Below are 22,648 nucleotides of genomic sequence, written 5' to 3' on the forward strand. Positions count from 1 at the left end.
ATAGTTTTATTTCTAAATTTCTATTTAGAGATGTGCACAAAATGACACCTAAGGAAAAAAAAAATACCCAAACAAAGATATTCTGTTATAAGATGAGACAGCAATGTTATTAGTTGCATTTGGGTATCATGTATAAAAAATGGTACTTAGTTCACTTTATTATTAATTTAAAGAATGTAGCAATTTTGTTTCTCTGAGTTTTGCAGACTGGATGACACAGAGACCTAGGACAGAACCAAACATGACTGAAGGAAAAACTATGTCAATGTAATGGTTCCTAATTATATTCTGCTCTACACATAGATTGATGCCTAGCCAATTGTCCCCAGAGAGAGGCTTCATCCAGCAACTGATGGAAACAGTTCCAGACACACAGTCAAACATTAGGTGGTGTTTGGGGAATCTAGAAGATGAGAGAAAGGATTATAGAAATAAGAAGTGTCAAGGACAACATAAGAAAACTCACAGCATCAACTAAGATGGGTTCATAGGGGTTCACAGAGACTGGATTGATTGCCAGGCCACCTTCATGGGACTAACCTAGGCACTAGGCATATGTGTTACAGTTTTGTAGCTTGCTGCTCTTATGAGACTCCTAACAGTGAGAACAGGAGGTGTCTCAACTCTTTTACTGGCTTTTGGGGTCTTCCTCCTCATACTGTGTAGCCTGACCCAGGTTTAATACATGTGGAGATGTTTTGTCTTACTGCAATTTGATGTATATCTTAGTTAGGGTTTCTATTTCTGTGATGAAATACAATGACCAAATAGCAAGTTGGGGAGGAAAGGGTTATTTTGACTTACACTTCAGTATTGCTGTTCATCACTAAAGGAAGTCAGGGCAGAAACCCAAAACAGGTCAGGATCCAGGAAGCAGGACCTGATGCAGATGCCAAGTATTGAACATTGGGTTGAGGATGTAGCTCAATTGGTAGAGTGCTTGCATAGAATGAAAAAATGCTCTCAGCTCCACACACAACACCACATAAACCAAGCATGATATCATAATCCTGTAACCTCAACACTTTCATGGGGGATGAAGGAGGGAGGATCATGGTCATCCTTTAGTAGACATCAAGTTTGAGGGAAGCCTAGGATACATGACATCTTGTCTCAAAAAAAAAAAAAAAAGAGAGAGATGTCTTCATTTTTAAGGGTATCTTAGAGTGCTCAGTGGTTAAATGCTTGCCCGACAAGTATGAGGATCCCCAGAACCCATGTTCACAAACACCAGTTGGTTTTGATGATTCACCTATAATTCACATTTCAGCAAAATGCTAAACCTGTGGGTGAGGCCTGTGTTTCATTCAAAGACTTTGTGTGGTGATATATTGTGTATCAAATAGAACTTTCTTGAGGAACAGAGGATAAAGCAAGCCACTAGATTAAATATAGATGCTAGGCACTGGTAGCATACATGTTTAATCGCAGCACTCTGGATGCAGAGATCTGCCTAGGTCTCTTGAGTTCAAAGCTACCCTGACTACATGAGATTGATTAAGTCTAGGAGAGAAACAGAGCCAGGCAGTGGTGGCACACACCTTTAATCCCAGCACTTGAGATCTCATGACTTAGCTACCAGTATTTGGAAAGCACACACACCATTAAGCCAAGCACTAGTGGCAGGGCAGAGAAAGGTACACAAGACATGAGGATACAGGAACTAGGCCCTTTTGGCTCAGGACTCAGAGGCTTTTAGTCAGAGGATTTCTAGAGATAGGATCTTGCCTTCCATTTGGCTTGAGGATTTGATAGTGGTGAGAAGTTTCTCTAGTGGTTTGTTCATTTGTTTCTCTGATCTTTCAGCATTTTCCCCAATATCTGGCTATGGGTTTTATATTATTAAGAGCTTTTAGGATTCATGCAACAACTTTGCTTTAATAAGTAGTGTTTTGGGAAAGCAATGGAGGACTATTCTCCACATTAACTGTGGGACTCCATAGCTGCATGCACACATGACCATGCTCACATTTGAACAAATACTTACATACTGTACAGCACATACATATGAAAGTGGAAAACAAAAATCACATACACTCAGATACAATGGGTAAAATAAGACAGAAAATTCATAGGGTTGATTGATTGTGTTGTTTTATTTTGCTGTGAATTTAGCAGTTGCTTAATCTAATCCTTTGTCTTTAGAATGATGAGATAGATACTGAAAGATAGTTGATTGATTTTGAAAAAGACAAAATCTCTGTAATAGGGATTAAAATCACATTTTTAAGATTTGTGACATTATTGACATCAGAATTATTTTGTTTTTATCCTAAAGAGTGGTAAGCCAGTGATGAGTTTACAGGAAAATGATACCATGCTTGGTTTATGTGGTGTAGCATGTGGAGCTGGGAGTTCTTTTTCATTCTAGGCAAGCACTCTACCAACTGAGCTACATCCTCAACCCAATGTTCAATACTTTGCAAGCATTCCCACATTACCTTATCACAGATTTCATTCTTTCACATGATTTCTTTAGGTTTTGTGTGTCAGACACTATTAGACATTCTTCTCAGGATGAATAGTGAGAAATGAAAAAAAAAAAAACAGTCTGTCCTCTCTGATATTGTATTCTTCACAAGAAAACAGCTGAAATCCAAAATAAATATTTATTTTTGAAAAAGAAAATGTTCTTTACTAGCCACCAATAATTCCTAATAGTGTAGATCTTCCACAGAAAATATCCATTTCATCCATGGCAGTAAGTCTGTAAAGTAGTTAGCATGAACCCCTGCAACAGAACTGGTTCATTACCTGAGATACTGATTCCATTTTATTGAATAACCCTACAAATTTCTCTATGAAGATCACTCATGTCCTTCCTTAATTTAAAATTAGTTTTCATTTCTAAGTGAAAATTAATTATGTTTTCTAAAAAGTCATCAAAACTAAATTTAAAGTTTATGTATTATAATGAAAATATGCCGGTATGGAAAAAGTTTTCTGAAATTACACAAGTATTATAATATCTTTGTCTCATCTCAAAATATGCTATGAATCACTCTGGTACAGTATCTAGACACTGTGTTCTAACAAACAATACAATGTGCTTAAACAACTCAAACAAGATATGCTTAAATTATGAATGTCTATATATTTCAAAATCCTGTGACTAAAAAGGAATTTTTTTAGGTTACTTAGGATTGTTAATGGGCTATATGTTGAATGCTCCTGTTTCTGGAGTCTCCACTTCTAGCCTGATCTCTTATGTTTTGTTTCTTTTGTATTCACAGATTTGTCTCCTCTCTAATGACACAATGAGCACTGCCATCTGAAGATGCTGCTCTTAGGGATTTGCTTGCTGTATTTTGAATTTTAGACACATTTAGACCAGAAGAATTTATCGGCTTTGATCACCTACTTTTGTTGCCTGCCCATATGTGGCCCAATATTTATGAGATCTTAAGTGATGCATGTCACCTCTCATAGAGAATTTAACTATCATTATGTGATGTGTAACATTGATTGTCAACTTAATTTGAGCTCAAATGTGGTCTTGTCTGTAAGGACAATTCCAGAAAGGTTTACCTGAGATGAGAGAACTCAACCCTGAATGCAGGTCAGATGATATCATAGACTAGGGTCCTGAACTGAAAGAACAAGAGCAAATGTGAGTTACATCATAACATCACCAATCATCTCCCTCTCCTTCTCAGTGACTTTCACAATGAGATCAGCAGCCTGAAGATCCTGCCAAGACACCTTCTCCACCATCAGCCTCAATCTGTGAGCCAGAATTAACCCTTCCTCTCTCCTTCCTTCCTTGATTCCCTCCCTCCCTCTTTCCTTCCTTCCTTTCTTCTTGGGCTTTTGTCAGGTATTTTGTTCCAGTTATTAGGAAATGAAAGAAAAATAATTCAACAATTCTAGTTTCTCTATGTTTATCAGGTACACCCAACAAAGAAACTAGATGGAGGCTAATTCTTATAGATACTCACTGTTGCATACACTTAATTGGTGGGCTGTATATTTAAACAATTTTCAGGAGCACTAAATATTATGAAATTAGTGTTGTTGTTGACTGTGGGAATGACTGATTATTGAGAAGGTGATCCTGTCAAATAAACTTGAAAATAAACTAATAAAAACTATTGGCAATCAATTTAATGGTTCTGTGTGCTGTTTCTGGAAGCTGCTTTTCCCCAGGGAATACTTTAAAATTATATTATGCTGTGTTTAATTTTATGTTTTGTTTGGGATCTATGAATCAATGGAACTTATTTGCTGGCAAACATTCTGCAAACAATGCAGAAATCAAGGAATAAAAGAAATTTCAAGACCTAGGTGTCTTACAACTGGATAAGGTGGGGTGGGCTAGGAGCCTTTCTTCTAGAAAAGGGGGGTCTTACAAATGCTTCCTGGGTATTTCCTGTGTTAGTCTGTTCTAGAGGATCTTTCAAGGCTATAAGAAGGAATCAGGAATATTATGCTTTTCAATTTGCTTATGCCTCATAGATATTTGTGAGAAAAATGAGAGTAAATCATACAGGGCAAACCTGGAATCCTTATTCGTCATCAGTGAAAATCTGGTCTGTTTTTTATATTTATTTATTTATTTATTTATTTATTTATTTATTTATTTATTTCAAATTGAGTTTGTGTGTAAAATTTTTTTCCCAAATTTTTCACAAATTTTGATGTAAATGATGTTCCTTTTATGCAATAAAATGGAAAATCTTTGAAGGCTGTAAATAACTGATATTAAGGTCAAGCCCATCTGTCCAGGTATTAAGTGGTAAAAATGCAAACTGCACAGAACATATTCTTTTGGAGAAATAAATGTATAATTCCAAGCTTAGTCTGTTCAAATAATCAGGTAGAGTCTGGTAGTGGAAATGAGAGAGATTATCCAGCTTCCTGATGTGCGTGTTATAGCTCACAGGAGACACCCACAATAAATGGAGCTTCAGTATGCTTCTTTGTAGTTGTAGGTTTTCTTGTATCCCACCTGGTCCACAGCTTCTCCAACAAAAATAAACACACAGAGGCTTATATTAATTACAAACTGCATGGCCATTAGCTCAGGCTTATTACTGACTAGCTCTTACCTAAATTAACCCATAATTCTTACTTAAGTTTAGTCTCGCTTGTCATCTTGCTTCCTCTGTGTCTGGTTGGTGACTCCTGACTTAGACTTCCTCTTCCCACAATTCTCCTCTCTGCTTGCCCTGCCTATATTTCCTGCCTGGCTACTGGCCAAACAGCATTTTATTTATCAACCAATCAGAGCAACACATATTAACATCATAGAGAGCATCCCACAGCACCTCCCTGTTTCTGTCTAAACAATAAGGAAGATATTTAACTTTAACATAGTAAAATTACATATAGTCAAACAGTTATCAAGCAAGAATTGCAGTTACAACATCTAGTCTGTTTGTATTTGGCAAAATAAAAGAAAATATTCTATTTATCCTATATTTGTGAGTCTAAGGTTTCATATCTAACTTACCTTTTATCATAACTAAGGAAAATTATAATTATAACTATCTAGTCTTCAACTACATCAAAGAATTCAGAAGGATATAATATTACCTAAGTAAACTGGAAATGGATTGTAAGCAATTTCCAAAAATCTGGAAAGATAGAGACAGCTGGCTACTAGGACAGTTATCCAAAGTTTATTTGCAACAATGGGGCATCCATTCTTCAGCTTACAGGCTTAGAATCTCTCAGTCACTTCTTCCTGTGTCCTGTAGAATGTCTTACAGTCTACTCTGTGAAGCAGGAACCTGAAAGACCATCTTGCCTTGCAAAGTTTAGTGTTCACCTTCCTACGGCTCCTGCATGTCTAGTCAATACATTTTGTCAAGTAGTCCAGGCAAGAACAGTTTCTTGCTCAAATGGCTATTTTTGTCAAGAAGAAGATAAACTCCATATGGAGTGTCTTTGATGCCCATCTTTCTCTCTGAAGTAAATCAGTGCTGCCAGGAGCAAATGTGTTTCACAGTCCAGAAAGTCTAAGTTTTAAAAACATTTTAAATATCATATTCTGTAAATCTTTGAAATGTTTGAAGATTACTTACCTAACTGAAATATATCTATGTATATCTAGAAAACTTAACTAATATGACTATAAGTATGATTATCAGAAATGACTTATTATTAATCTGTATTTCTTAATTATTCATTAAAATTTAAATGAATTACATAAACATAATAACTTAAACAGGAGTATATATATATATATATATATATATATATATATATATAGAGAGAGAGAGAGAGAGAGAGAGAGAGTATAACTTTAAATTTGTAATAAACTAAAATCTATAGATATGCAAAACATTTTTAAACAAGTTGTTGCTCTTTAAAAGTAGGTTCATTAATCTACCTTTTCTTCCTATCATATCTATAATATCCCCTTTCTTTATTTAGAAGTATATTGCATTTATAATCCACTCTCTTTAAATAAAAATAAACATTTATATACAATATTTTGGGAATTTGGGCATAGTTTCTCATATTACTTCCTGCTGGATAAGGATACTGGCAATCTTATGGGGATCCTGAGAAAATTAAGAATTATAGTTAAGTCCTGACTGGAATAGTCTGTGAGGCTGCATTGTCTGAGGCAATTGCCTTGAAGCCATTTTTCTCCATTTAACCTTTATAAACCATAAGCATGAAGTAAATAGGAAGAATTTAAGATGTGAATGTTTGAAGAAACACCTATTTTAAATAAGAAAAGATACTTAGATGACTTTGAAGAAATGTAGTAAAAATGAAGAAATAGAATTTCTACTGAGCAGTTGAGAAGACATAGAAATTGGGCTATGGGTGAGCTTCAATGAAATTTCCACGGTCCATTTAAATTACAGTAGCAGAAATTTTCTAAGTCTTCTACTAAAGTCTGCTTACAAGTACAATGATTTTAAGCAGAAAATATATAAATAAAAAGATGAATTTATCCTCTGCCTTTTTAGTTTGCTTATCAAACCCTTGTTAATGTCTTGGGTTGTATGTAGTGGTTTGGATGAATTAATCTAGAGAGGTATATGAAATGTTATAGTCACAGTATATAGAAAGATCTTTTTACTGCAGTAGAGATAGAATATAGAGATGATATATAAGGATTTATAAAGAAATGAGATAGTGCTAGGTCAAAATGGGATACTAGTATGTGAAAGTGTTCAAAATAGTTCTAAGAATTTGAACATGTGATTGGAGCCTTAAGCTGTCATCCTGATTTACTTGAAGACCAAATTGTGGTGGGTATTGAAATCACACAGCATGAGGAGATCAGAAAAGTTTATGAGACAGTTTGGTGTCTTTCTCTATTGCTATCTGTTTTCTTGCTAGGTCATCAATACCAACTGTAAAATAATTTTGCCAGTCATCAAAAAAAAAAAAAAAAGTTAAGCAGAAGAGAATTACACAGAGATTTTAATGAATTATTCTTCTGATTAAGAACAAGTTTGAATCAGTGATTTGAATCACTTAACAATCCTCTCTAGCCAGTAATGTAGCAAAATATTTCTGAATCAACAAAGGATAATCAAGCTGAGAATACAGAGATAAAGAAAAGAGTAAGAGTACAAAAGAGTCACACTAGGGTTACTGGGGGGAAATGTAGTGTGGTACTTAAACAGGTTTCACTGTGCAATGTTGCTCTGTGGTGACCTGGCAAACTCACTCTTTTCCTTGCTTTCTCTCCCTTCCCCTCTTTCTGTCCTTCTGCTTTTCCCTTCATCTTTCCCTCTCTCCCTATCTTCTTTTCTGTTTGCCATCATTCTTTTTCAACCGTTCTGCTTTCTCCATTGACATTTACCTATCTTCTTCCTCTGTTTCTTTCTTTCTCTCTAGTTCTGTTTTTATCTTTCATTTTTTCAAACAAATATTTGTTGCTCACACCCTGCATACTTGGTTAATTACTTGGAATATATTATTTAAGAAAACAACTAGTTTCATTCCAGTTGTGAAGATTACAAGAAGCTGAAAGTGTAAGTTAATAAACAAGCTTACAACTAACTGAATAAAATGATTTCCAACAGTGATAACTTCTTTACAGAAATAAAACCAGGGTGTGGTAAATTAGAAATATGCCTGAGGGTGAGAAGAGTCCTAGGATTTAAACAATAATTGAAATAATCTTGAGAAAATATTTTAGTTGTTACTGAATCTTAGATAAACGACTTCATCACCAAATCAGCTTCTCAAAAAATTAAGATCACTTTTATTATTATTTATTATTTTCCTGCCCTTAGCATCTGCATTCATTCCATCTTAAAACAATATCTCAAAATAATTCTTAAATCTTTAAGTCCCTCTCTCCATTACAACACACACACACACACACACACACACACACACACACACACACACACACACACACACACCCCTCTTTTTTTGATAATTAAACCAAAGGATAAAAATAAAGGCACCTGTGAAGTAAAATAATTTTTTGAGTTAATACACAAGATAACTACAAGAATGACCAAACTTAAGACAGTGATGTACAACTATCAGCATACAGGCATATAGCAGTTGGAAAAGAACCATTATGTCACACTCTAAGGACATCTTTGCTGAAAAAGAAAGATACTCTTTTCACACTTTATATTGAACCTACTTTGGAGAATAGAAAAGAAACAAGAGAAGTTCAGAAAATATGTGACAGGGTACTGTGAGAGAAAGTGGAATACAGATTCTAGATTCATTTGTTTAAACAGAACATTTTAACCACTTGTATTGGTCCTGACATTATGTCAGGTCATGATCAAATTTAGATAGTCTTTCTGTTTATTCATTTAGTAGTTGAAAATACCTCTGCTATCAACATCTGTCAACACTTACCTACTTCATCCTGGATCTCAGACTTTTCTTTTGTTAATACTTTCCCACTTCTATTCTTATCTCCTTTGATTTTGGTGACTAAAGGAATAATTTGGTACACAATTTTTTTTATCATATGATATTATATATGTTTATGTGTTCTTATATTTGTAATATGCATATACAAATATTGTGTCTATAATACATCTGGGTACCCACTGGTCAAACTGCTTTGTGAAGAAGATGGAGGTGACTACAGCAAGGTACAATTGGCCAAAACATAAAGAACAGGTACAGTGAATGCTCTGCCACAAAGACTTGGGGAATGTCACGGCAAAAGGGCTGGACAGATTATAGAAGCCGAGAACCAAAGCATTTGCTGTGAGACAGTGTCTTTGTGTATGTGACAGTAAAAGGAAATGCATGAAATCTGAAGAATATGTTTATCTCTAGAAGACCTGAAAAGGGCAAACAACAATGTCAGGCAAGTGGATGGGAAAAGGGCCAGAAAGCTCCACCTATAGACAAAGACTTACAAGCTATTAATAACTGCTACAAGAGGAAGAAGCAGTCTGGTTCAAGGATTATGCTCCTGATAGGTGATAAAATCCCAAGGGGTCAGGCCTAAACATGTATTGGAGAAATATTGAATGAACCCTGTGGGTTGAGTTTATAATTTTTGTATAACAATAATAATTAAAAAAAAAAGAGGCAATGGTTTTGAGAAGGAGATGGAGCACAAGGGAAGAGTTGGAGAAAGAAGAGTTAGGGAGGAAATGATGTAAATATAGTACTCACATCTGGAACTCTCCACATAAGTAAATATATACATACACAAAAAATAAAGCTGCAAAACAGTTGTTGTTTTCATAGGACAGTTTTAGGTTTTTTTGAGCTGAGGATCGAACCTAGAGCCTTGCTCTTGCTAGGCAAGCACTCTACCACTGAGCTAAATCCCCAACCCCAATAGGACAGTTTTTAACCCAGCACCATTTATAAACAATTACTTATTCTGTGTCACAAATGGCAATTTTTTTTGTTTCTTTTTTTTTTTTTCTTTTTGGTTTTTTGAGACAGGGTTTCTCTGTGTAGCTTTGCGCCTTTCCTGGAACTCACTTGGTAGCCCAGGCTGGCCTTGAACTCACAGAGATCCACCTGCCTCTGCCTCCCAAGTGCTGGGATTAAAGGCGTACGCCACCACCACCTGGCACATTTTTTTTTTTTAATATCTGAAGTTCATATGTTCACGTGTCATTGTTTAACTGATTAAGCTTTTGTCTTTTGCAGTGCCTCCTCTATCAAGTCATAGATTGATCTGGTCTATTATAAGTTCAATAGTATTGAATAATTGTATGATTTTATTTGACTGAGTTGATGATGTGTAGTACATGGTATATTAACTTGCAAATATGTCTAGAGTCTTGTCCCTATAATCTATGAATGTTACCTCAAGTGTACAAGTAAAATTTGCAATGTAGTTAAGGATCTTGAGATGAGAGATTTTCATGGGTATTCTGGATGAGTAGTAGTGAGCACTATGGTTATTAGGAAGAAGAAAGCAAACTCAAGTCAGTAAATGGATATTTGACTAAGCAATCAGCTTTACAAACTGACAAAGAGCTGAAAGCTAAGGGCATGAAGTTGTCCTGTACTAACTGAAAACGGTGGCACACACCTTTAATTCCAGAACTGTGGGAGGCAGGGCAGAGGTAGGCATATCCTTGTGAGTTTGAGGGAATCCTGGTCTGCATAGTCAGTTCAAAAATGAAAAGAAAAGAAGAGAAAAGACAAGACAAGACAAGAAAAGAAATATAGTCTCATTGAGTGTCCAGAAGAAATTCAAATAACACTTTAATTCCAGCCCTAATAGACTCATTTCAGACACCTGCATCAATGACACTAAGATTGCAAAGCTAATTCATGTAGCTTTGAACCATTACATTCTTAACGCTCCAGAGTAAATTGAAAAGCAATACAGGTCATTGCAGTGTTTTGTAATGGGAAATGATATTATTTTACTTATGTTTTAGCAATAGCAATTCTTGAGAGACATAGTAGCAGTAATTTGGTGATTGTTATAATAACGGAAACTATGGTATTCAAGGTAAATATTGAACCTTGACATTTGAGCGCACAACAGAAGCATGCACATGTCTTTAAACTTCTGCCTCCATACTTTCAGAAGAGAAGAAACCTCTGCTCTTTCTATGAATTAATAAGGTCTTATCCCACTTATACCTGGAAAAAATAAAAGAAGGCAGAGGGAAAGTAAAGGACCATATCTTGCTAAATGCCCCTCAGTTTCCTGTCCTTAGAGCCTAAAACTTCTATTATCTCCACAACTGTCCACACTTTATCAAAATATACATGAGTACACAGTATCCCTATTGAGGTCTTTTTTTTTTTTTTTTTGAAGCCTCTCATACCAGGGAAAATTAGGCAAACTAAACTTGAATGCTTCCTTTTTTAACATATAAAAAGGGGAGCCAGAATTTAATCAAACAAGCCAAGTCCCATGTCATCATTTCACTCCTAGGACTCCTCTTGTCTTTCTTCTCCTCTGCTGCAGCAAGGGGCAGAGTGAGCATCAGGAGCTGCAGAGTCAAGGGCAGCAGAAACAGCAACAGGCCCACCAGCAGGCCCACTGGCAAGTCTGCCAATACCCTGGGCGAAGACATCCTCAATGTTTTTTTCCACTCAGTTCACTGATGACCTTGTTGAGCCAGTAATTGTCCGCCTCCATGACCATGCTGTCTAGTGTCTTCTTTATGTCTTTGGCAGTAGGAGAGAAGTTGCCCCCAAGGGCAACAAGCAAATAAGAGGTGGGCTGCTGGGAACAGGCCTCATGTATGTGAGCTCTGTGGCATCAGGCCGAGAAAGGAACTCCCTTTTGTTAACATGCCTTTTGTAATAAGTCTCAGTCAAGGAGTTTGCTATAGACAATTTAAAAAAAAACAGGATTTTTCTTTTCTCCTTTACATAGTACAATAGAGGTTATAGTTTAGATGGGGCCACAAACTGATAGAGGTAGTAAATGACTAGGTGGTAAATATCCTGAAAGGAAGCCTTTTGTTGTCCTGGATAAGTAGGATGTGAACTTTAACAGAGATAGAGATGAAAATCTAACACCATTAACAATCAACACCATTGAGTGAATGATGATACAATTAACAGATTAATCTGAGAAAATTCAAGTACTCATTATACTATAATGCTTCTCTGTTTCTCTTTCTGTGTCACTGTCTGTCTGTCTCTCTCTGTCTGTCTCTGGTATTTTTTATACATTTAGCCATCCAGCTCTTTGTCAATCATTCTATTAAAAAGTAATATCACCACTTACTCTATATACTCAATGACACTTGCCAATTTGTCTTTTTAATTTTTTTAACATGTGTCTGTATGGAGATATCCCTGGAGACTGAAAGGAAGTGGAATATCCCATGAAAATGAGTTACAGGTGGTTAAAAGCTCCCCATCAGGGGTGCTGAGAACTGAAACTTCAGTCATCTAGAAGAGAAGCATGCACTCTTAACTATGGAGCCATTTTTACACCCCTGCCAGTGAGTTTCTTAAAATGTACTCCTAAAAATGCTTATATGCAAGTCTTAAATGGGAAATAATTTGTGAAGCAGGAGGGAGCAAGCATCCATGAGACAGTTTGTGGATGGTTGTACAATAATTAAGTTGCCCATTTCAAATCCTGTCCACTCCTATGATGCTGAAATGTGAGTACATGATGTAATTATCAGTGTTTACTGTATTTATTCTGTTCATGCAAGAAAGTCTGATTCCCACACTTTGTGGGAGAGAAGTGAGCCATGTCTCTATCATTGGCTTGGATCACCTGAAACTCAGCATATCCACTTTTCCATTTTGATGATGAAAAGTGCATGTTCAACTGCCATAAGACAACTGAGTTATTTCCTAAGTGAAAGAACTAAGCTAATTTATTTTTTTAAGGAAACAGAGAAGTGTTTTCAAACAGTTTTGAAGAAGAAAAAAAAGAGGTATTTGAAGGAAACTCATGTAACTAGACAGCTGAGAGGTAAACTTTATAGTTCATGACCTTATAGCTGAAAAGAAAGAGTGAATGAGAACCTGAAGAAAAGCCATGAAATTTTTGTGCAGTGTGATAAATGGATGCTTGGTGAGAGTGAAGTTCAAGTATCAGTTGGGTCCATTTCTCCTTCCAAAAAATGCATGTGATATGCCATTCTGTCTCTCTCTCTGTCTCTGTATCTCTCTGTATGTGTGTGTGAGAGAGAGAGTGTGTGTGTCTGTTGTGTATGTGTCTGTTTGTCTCTGCCTCCCTCCATCTCTCTCTCTCTTTCTCTTCCAAAAACAAAAGCTAAGTCAAAGACTGATAAAAAAGATACCCATGTTGAAGATCAAATCTAATTTAATTCAATCCGTCAAACTCTTCATATACAGGCTACCAAAGCAACAAAGAAATCAAGGATTAAAAAAAAATAGTATATGGATATGTCATCAAGGAAAAAAAATTCAGAGAGACATACAGCCCCAAACCTTCTTTACCTTATCTAACATTAAGTAATGTTTACTTTGCAGGTCCAATTTCCAGAACAATAATTCATATGGTTCAAGGTTGTAATATAATGAACTTTTAGGATTTTCAAATTTGTCCAAACTGATCAATTTTAGACTATTCTACTGAGTCACCAAGAAACCCTGGCTCCTTGCTCTAGGTGACTCTGAGACCTACTCTGTTCCCACTGACTCACACTAGGCATTAGTGTTCTATCACACTGTACTGACACTCTCTCCATCAGATCATTTGTGCCTAAAGAGGGAACCAAATAATCAAAGTAGGAGTTTTAAAGTTGGAAGTCTCATTGTTTGAGCTTACTTTAATAGCCCTAGTAACTTTTTTTTACCGGAAATAATAGGAGAAATATTGGTGGCTAGAAGCATTTTCTGTATCATCTACTCCCATATAAGGGAATATAAGAATATGATTTATCTTGTACTCACTCAGTCAAGCTTGTGGGTATGAGACCTTCCTGATAATGCTTGAGCCAAAGAGATCATAAAAAGAGAATACTTTTTGTGTCTAAGATAGAATCTTGTGAGGAAAATAAATAAGCAAAAAGGAAACTCAAAATAATGTACACACATCCCTACAAGGATGCTATAAAAATACAGCTATAGTGTGTTTACTCTCACTGAGGGCATTTAGGAATAATTCCTTTAACAAGTATATTTGTATAAAATTGAACTAGCCAGGAACAGCAACTTAAAAAGTAAGACTACCTGCCAGATCTTAGGAGTGTATGAAGGCTGTTCTTTCCAGATAGGAACATCTAGCAGCTTGAAGTTATTAATACAAACAATGACGTTCTTAATAAGACATAAATCAAGAGCCAAATCAGCAAGCATGTTTTACTTTCTAAGAATTTGTTAAGTTTTGTGAAGCTGCAAAACAAATTTTCATTAATACTGCAACCTTTATGACAGTGAGATTATGGCAATACTATAAACATCACTATTACTCATCAAGATGTGAAACTTCCAAAGGAACCTCTGAGAAGGAAAGTATGGTGGCAGTCTGGGTGAACAGAATTCTGACCATGGTCCTGTTTTCTACCTCCAAGTCAAGGATAACTCAAAACAGGACAAGTCAGCTAAAAGATTCTGCAAAACTTTCTTTTTTAGGAAGTCATTAATCTCATTTTCTTTACATGTGCATGTGCTGTGCCTTTCTGCCTTATGTATATTTTCAGTTGAAGGATTTGTGATAGTGAATACATAATTCTACTGCTTAATTCAAAGAAAAACCTAAAGTTTTTCGTAAGAGCTTGAAAATTCAGTACCATTTGAGCTGATACTTTATGATTAAAGTAAAAGAACTGATCACTTATTTAACACAAATTCAATTGTTTCTTTTTTGTCCAACCAAATTGGAGTCACCTTTTCTCTTTCAAAAAGGTGAAAGTGAAAAAAAAAAAACAAAAAAAAAACTAGGGCAAAGTATTATGCCAGTTCAACACAAAAACACACTCTGAGAAATTACCATGACAATGATTGTCTATTAGAAAAATACTACCTACTGTGAGTCCAGCTGGCAAAAAAAAAAAAAAAAAAAAAGTTTCATGAGGATACTATTCAGTCATTTGTTGAACTGATGAGAAACCAAGTAATGTTGCATATTTTGCTATCTTCATCAATTTCTTTCACAACTTGGTGATAATTTGGAAACACGACATTTGTCTTTTTGTCTATGGATTATCGCATTCAATATATTTTCTTTTTCTTTTTTTCTTTTTCTTTTTTAGTTTTTTGAGACAGGTTTCTCTGTGTAGCTTTGCGCCTTTCCTGGAACTCATTTGGTAGACCAGGCTGGCCTTGAACTCACAAAGATCCACCTGCCTCTGCCTCCCGAATGCTGGGATTAAAGGCGTGCACCACCACTGCCCAGCTTCTGCTATGGCTTGCTCTGACACCAAGGCAACTTTATTAATATACAAATAAAATCACATTTCAATACAAATAAAATATCACCACATATGTGTCACAGACCATTCATTAAATCTATTTCTTTCAAATATTTTTTCCAAATAATTCATTTTGTGCTAGAAATGGTATAAAGATTAAAGGAAAAAGGAAACTAAAACAATTGTCTTTGTTCAAGTTAAAATATTTTATTAATTACTTATTAATGAGTAAAAAAGTAATTTTCTTATGTTATATGTAACTGCATACTCTTTTTTTTTAACTCATTGACTAAATGGCTTAGAACATCATTATCTCAAGTCATTTTATCTGCCAATACTCAATGCCACTCCTTTTCAACCTTGCCCTAAGAACCTTATTTGATGGGTGTATATATGGTCTCTACGTTAGGATATGAGATGAGCCTGTCAGATTTCTCACTGCTGTCCTCCGGCGTACTATGTCTATAGTAAGTTGCAAGTTGGTAACTGATTCTCCTTAAAGATGGTGGCAGGTATAAATAGGAATGATTGTCTTGGATATATGGGAGTATTCAATGAACAAGAGAGGGACCATTGAGAAAAATAAATATGCTGCAGATAGAGATCAGCTTTCATCTTGCTTCTAGTCATTGCCTGTGCTGAAACTCAATATCAACTGTATTTCATGATTGATAGGGTTGTGGAGTGTTGGGCAATATTTGTATACTGTGTGAAGATGTATTGCTGTTATTTATGTAATAAAAAAAAAACATTAAATGACCAATAGGTATACAGAAGGTTTAGGCAGAATTTCCAAGGAGAGAAAGGAAGAGTAAGAGGAATCAAGATGTGCAGGAGACACCAGGAGACAAGTATGGGAAACAGGAGGTGCAAGAAAAGAGAGGTAATACCACCTGACAGAACATAGATTGATACAAATAGGCTACTTTAAGTTATAAGAGGTAGTTAGGAATAAACCTGAGCTATAGGCTGACTTTTCATAATTAATAACTCTTCATGTCATTTTTGTGATCTGGCAACCCAAAGAAAAATTCAAGTACAGTGAAGGTTAGATAGATATGCACCTGAATGTTCTTAGCATATGGAGGGGCACATAGTAATGCTAGTCATTTCACTCAGCATTGGAAATACCTGTTCTGTGTTTATTACATCTTGTGACTGCAATGTTCACATGTTCTTAGTTCTTTTCTTTTTTCCTTTTTAATAGTTTTATTGAACTTTAAGATGATTCACAGTTCATTATTATGTACTTTCCTTCTTGGTCCCACTTCTTTCCTTCTCTCTCTCTCTCTCTCTCTCTCTCTCTCTCTCTCTCTCTCTCTCTCTCTCTCTCTGTGTGTTTGTGTGTGTGTGTGTGTGTGTGTGTGTGTGTGTGTGTGTGTGTTTCTGGAGTTTGACTCTAGAGTCTAATACATACTAGACAAGTGCTTTACCACTGATTCTCACTCCCACAATTTGTCCAAATTCTGTAATTTCTCCCTCTTATTCTTGTTTTCCTCTCCTTTTATAGTTAGCCTATTCCTGCTCTGATACATCTTGAAAACATATTGGTTCACAAATTAATGCCATATGTGGGCAATTCATAATTTTGTATTGTCAAATTTGTTTCACATTGACTACAATAAAATTATTTAATTCCCAGCTCTTAACTTTCCTATTCAGTAAAAACTGCCATAAGCACTTTTCTCCTGTTCTGTTTACAGACATATCTTTCTGAACATGTGTTATTTTGTTTTTTGGTATAATGTTGTAAAGAAAATAACCAAATGAGTCTATTTTTAAAGATTTCAAGTGTAAGAGAAATTGTTAGTATTATTCCACATCTTTAATTTGATAAGTGTTAAGACTTTAAAGAATTGTTCTTCTTAAATTGGACTGCCAAGTCTTACATGATCTTGAAAAGTTATGGTTCCTTTCTGTTATTTTTAAAACATTGTCTCTTTCCATTACTTCATCTCATTGCTAAAAGCATCACTTTTGTTTACTTCCTGGGAAGTGACAGGGAGAAATAAGAGAAACAATGAAATTAATGGAGAGATACTATGTACCTTGGCAGTAGAGCAGATCTGTCACCAAGCCATAATTCTATTGTTTTTCCACTCTATGAAATATACCCAGCAGACAGTGAGTTGCAGTCATGACAGTGTGTGTGGAGAATGAGAATAGAATATCATAGAAGGGATGATGCAATGGTTCTCTCTGCTGTGTGACTTCATTTGGATGGGAGTCTGGGCCTTCGTTTATAAGTCGGTTTACTCACACATGAAACATGAGGTTGCTCAAGTACTTGGCTAATGCACAATGGAGTCTTTTACTTCTATTTAAGTTGAATGTAATTTCATCCTGGAGAATTCCAAGATCCTGAAGTGGTTACTGAGCGTGATGTTTGTCACTACCTAGTGGCAACTGCTTCCATTTCTGTGGCAAGTATAACATTTGCTTATTCATTTATTACTTGTGACCACACATAGGCATCCAAATGATATAAGCTTGGCCATTCATGCCATGCTCACATTTCTGTCCTCAGATCCTGAGACATTGCTCAGAACATTTAACTGGTTCTTAACAAAAGTGCTTTACAATGGATATATAGACTCCTGCGAGGGAAACACAACTTGAGATTTTATACTTGATGATATTTTAAAGTTGTAAGCTACAAAGCTGCTGAGACAGGTCCCCAGGAAAGGTGTTTGCCACCAAGTCTGACAATGGCCTGAATTAAATAACTAGAACTCACATGATAGAAAGCAAGAACCATTGTCTTATGATCATTATATATGTGCTGCACCACGTGCATACACACATACACACACACACACACACACACACACACACACACACACACACACACACGAGCAGACACAAAATAATTAAATAAATAATGTAGTTAAAATATATTTAATGATGAAGCCATCTAGCCTTGGTAAAGACTGTGTTTGTAAAAATTGCTTACTGAAAGTTTGGTGAAATGATTCATAATCCCTATACTTTTTTTGGGATAAAAATTTCCAGCATTAACTAAACAAAAAACAAGCTAATAGACAGGATCTCAAATGTTCTCCTCTCACCGGGCAGTGGTGGTGCACACCTTTAATCCCAGCACTGGGGAGGCAGAGCCAGGTGGATCTCTGTGAGTTTGAGGCCAGCCTGGGTTTCAGAGTGAGTTCCAGGAAAGGCACAAAGCTACACAGATAAAACCTGCCTTAAAAAAAAAAAATGTTCTCCTCTCTTTACAGATACTGAGCCCATGGACCATTAGACATGCAGTATAGAAATGGAAAGGAATCATTCTCCCATCATTTAACCCTATATGATTTCTATACATTGCCCAAGGATAGAAAGGTATGTAAACTTTTGGATTGAATTTGTGGATGAGAAAGTTTATAGAATCTAAAGTTCAATAATGACAGCTATAAATCAATTGTGCTTTTCCCCTTTCATTCAACTGATGAATGTCCCACATATGTTCAGTTCCTGCTGCTGGGTTTTCTTGTTAAAAGCATATTCCATTATCAGCATGATGTTCATTCTTCTTTGGCAGTTAAGAATGTTTCCTTTAACGTTGTTATTTAACAGTTATCTTGTATACTAAATTAGAAATGCACAAGGGATGAACATGATGAATATTCTTTTTTTTTATTTGTCATCTACTGAAGATCTTAGAAATATCTTATATACAAACTACACTTGTTAGTCCCTTTGACTGACAATAACTTTATATTCTCACACAGTGAGATCCAGTCTTCTGTAATATGTACTCTACATTATCTGATGAATTATCAAGATGTTATTTATTGTTATATGAAGTTCTTAACTGGCTTTTTAGAGGCTGCCTCTCCTACTGAATTAGAGTAGGCCAATCCTTTCAATTCTATATACAAAATTTTTGGAATAATTAATTATTGAGTTGTATTTTTATGCACAACTGATAACTTTAAAACAGAAAATTTTTAACTATTCAGTAGTAAAATGCAAATACAGCATTAAAATTTGGTGATAGGGCTGGTAAGATGATTCAACAGTTAAAAGTATTGGTGGTCAAGGCTGAGAACCTGAGTTTAATCCCTGGAATCCACATAATGGAAGGATAGAACTAGTTGAACTTTACACACACACACACACACACACACACACACACACACTTTGATATCTCTATGTATATAATCTCTCTCTCCCTCCCTCCCCATGTCTACTCACACAAATAAATAAATAACTACATACACAAATGTAAAATATAACACAATTAAATGAATTATAAATCCTGAAATCAAAGATTTAAGAAAAATGTGGACAGGTATTTGATTTCTCATTTTTCATTATTTCTTAACTTTCAAGTGTCTTTTTATTCTAACTACTGCTTCACCCTGACTTTTTAGTAGAGAATATCCCTTCATAGGCAGTTTGAGTATTCAGCACAAGGCCCCAAAATTCATAAAGTATTAGTATAATTTTAATATTTTAAAACATTATTCCCTGTTTATGTTCTTGGTTTAAGGAAGGAGTCCAACACTCAAGGTACAGATATAATTTTACATACTACTTGACCTGTTTTCTTCCCATAAGTGCTTTCACCTGATGATTCTGACTTCTTGTTACTCCATCTTTTGGTGGACAGAAAATTACATTTAGTTTTATAATAGCTTGGGATGTCTCTTTCTGATAATGGTTACTACTTATGCCATAATCCAATCATAGTCCTTTAGTTTATCTTCCAATTTATATGAAGCTATTCCTTCAGATCCTTGTGGTGCTATCAGTATTATTTTAAATGATATTTATACACAATTATTACCATAGTAGCAAACATTAGTTCATTCAATTACATAAAAATGTTTAAAGTTTTGCTCTTAATGCATCAGCTAATCAAATATTTATCAAGTCCTATTTCTCTCTCTCTCTCTCTCTCTCTCTATATATATATATATATATATATATATATGTATGTATAATTTATCTATCTATTATATATGTATGTATCTACCTATCTATCATCTATCTCTCTCTATATATAATTTCTCTATCATCTTATGTTTATACCAAAATAGATCAACTAAAATAGTTAAAAGCTAAGTAAATAGTAACACAATTTGTGAAAATTAAAAAACAAAATTGCAGGGTAACTTTATTGCATGTTCTAAAGAGATCAAGTTTTGTGCACAAATATAAGTGCATGTGAGATGATATTTCTCTTCTCTTTTCTATTTAAATTTTAATGGTGGAAAGAAAGAACTTTTAGTTTCAAAAGCCCATTCAGTATGAATGCTGTAGAGATGGCTTAGTTAAGTGCTGAATGACCTCTATTGCCATAAAAGTAGAAGGCAGCTTGAAGGTCTAAACCACATCTGGGGGCTTGCTGACATCTATTCAAGTCAAAACAGTTAGTTCAATTTTCACTGAGAGACTATTTCATAAACTAAAGTATAGAATGAAAAGGAAAGAGACCTGATGTCAACCTCTATTCTTACTTGACACACTCAACATATGTCTACACACACAGATGTAACAATGTATAAACTACCATGGATCTCTGTCTCTTAGAATAAGATAAATAGCAATTTAGGAAATATACATTATCTTAATTTTGCCTGGGTAACATAGCATTCTCAGCACATTTACATGTCTTTTGACTGGGGTGAATGGCCAGTATTAGCCTCCTTTTACTAGAGGCAGTTTGTCCTGTTGACAAAGAAATCCACTCAGAAATTGGCACTGAGAATGTAAATATTCCATGTTAGATTTCTTGCCAAATTGGGTTTTTATCGAGTTTTTTTTTTCTTTTCCTTTTTTTCTTCTTTATTTTAAAGTGCTTCTCCATAGCTGGAGTTTCATCCAGTCCCACTTGGGCCCACAGCCACTCAGACCCAAGTAAACATACAGAAACTTATATTACCTCTAAACTATATGGCCATTGCAGGATTTTTGTTATCTAATTCTTATATATTAAATTAACCCATTTTTATTAATCTATAAATGGCCACATGGCTTGTGATTTACATGTACTTTCCATCTTGCTTCTCATGGCAGTGGTGGCTAGCAGCATCTTTTGACTCATCCTTCCACTTTCCAGAATTCTCCTCTCTGTTTGTCCCACCTACACTAGCTACTGGCCAATCAGCATTTTATTTTTTAATCAATTAGAGCATCACATTCACAGCATATAGAAAGACAACCCCAGCACTTCTCAATTTTTCTTCTATTGTTTAGGATGGGAAGAACTACTCTTCCCATTCTCAAAGAACCCTCAATTAGTGAATTCTTTTTTCCCCTTTATTCTGTCTATAAATCAGTTTGTTCTTTTTTGTTCATTTCATTGCAATCTGGAGGCAGCATCAATCAGTACATGCCATCCTATCTTTTTAGGACTAACATTACTGAGAGCTTCTTCAGTATCATAAATCATAGAATTATGGTTTTGCTATTTCTTGACCTAGATTTTCTTTCTTCTGGCCTTGAATAATCATTCTACAGACACTCCTCTGCTCCTTTAAATACTGTTAGGTACAGCTGGGAGGTGGTGGCGCATGCCTTTAATCCCAGCACTCAGAAGGCAGAGCCAGGCAGATCTCTGTGAGTTCGAGGCCATCCTGGGCAACCAAGTGAGTTCCAGGAAAGGCGCAAAGCTACACAGCAAACCCTGTCTCAAAAAACAAAAAACAAAAAAACAAACAAACAAAAAATGCTGTCAGGTACAAATTGAGGTGCTTTTCCTATAGCACTTGCTCTGTGCCATTGGTACATGGGCTGGGTCATGCTAAGAAGAAAGCAACCACAAATATCAGTGGTCAAATACAATTTCTACTTTCTTAAAGAAAGAGTGAGCTTTTGTAAATTCATAACTAAGAAGTATTTGAGTACTTCACTCTAAATTACATTTAATATTACAAGAATTGAAATATGAAAGAACTGCAAATTTTTGCAAGAATGTGTATATTATATATTTAAAATACAAGAAGTTAGAGAAACTAAGTTTACCTGCAGTTATAGAAAAGCAAAAAATATTATTTCTTACTTCCTACTTGAGAATAATAGTATCTTTCTGTGAGAGAAGTGTAGAAAATAAAGAACATCCATATGTAGTTACCCTTCATAGGGACTGATTTCCCTGTAGTTAATTGTGCTCTAAAACTGTTACCCATCCCATCCCAGAAACACTAAATGAATCACTAAAATTACATAAATTTAAATAGTTTATATTATTGCATTTTAATTAATAAGTATACTATTTTACATATATACATATATATATTATTTTTAAAATTCTTATCCATTTCAATATTGATCACTGATTTAATTTATTATAGACTATAGATTTAATTTCATCATATATACGTATATATACACATATACAAAGTTTCTATACAACACATAGTTTCAAATATATGCCCAGGGTCTTCAGAAATGTTCATACATTTTAACAAAAT

At 35.1% G+C, this 22,648-nt stretch overlaps 1 pseudogene; it reads right to left on the reverse strand.

The window, feature by feature from the left end:
• Window positions 1-11,268: 11,268 nt before the first annotated feature.
• LOC118581838 lies at window positions 11,269-12,667 on the reverse strand (annotated as a pseudogene).
• Between the last annotated feature and the right edge of the window lie 9,981 nt (window positions 12,668-22,648).

The sequence above is a fragment of the Onychomys torridus genome, chromosome 4 (assembly GCF_903995425.1).
Source record: "Onychomys torridus chromosome 4, mOncTor1.1, whole genome shotgun sequence".
NCBI lineage: Eukaryota > Metazoa > Chordata > Mammalia > Rodentia > Cricetidae > Onychomys > Onychomys torridus.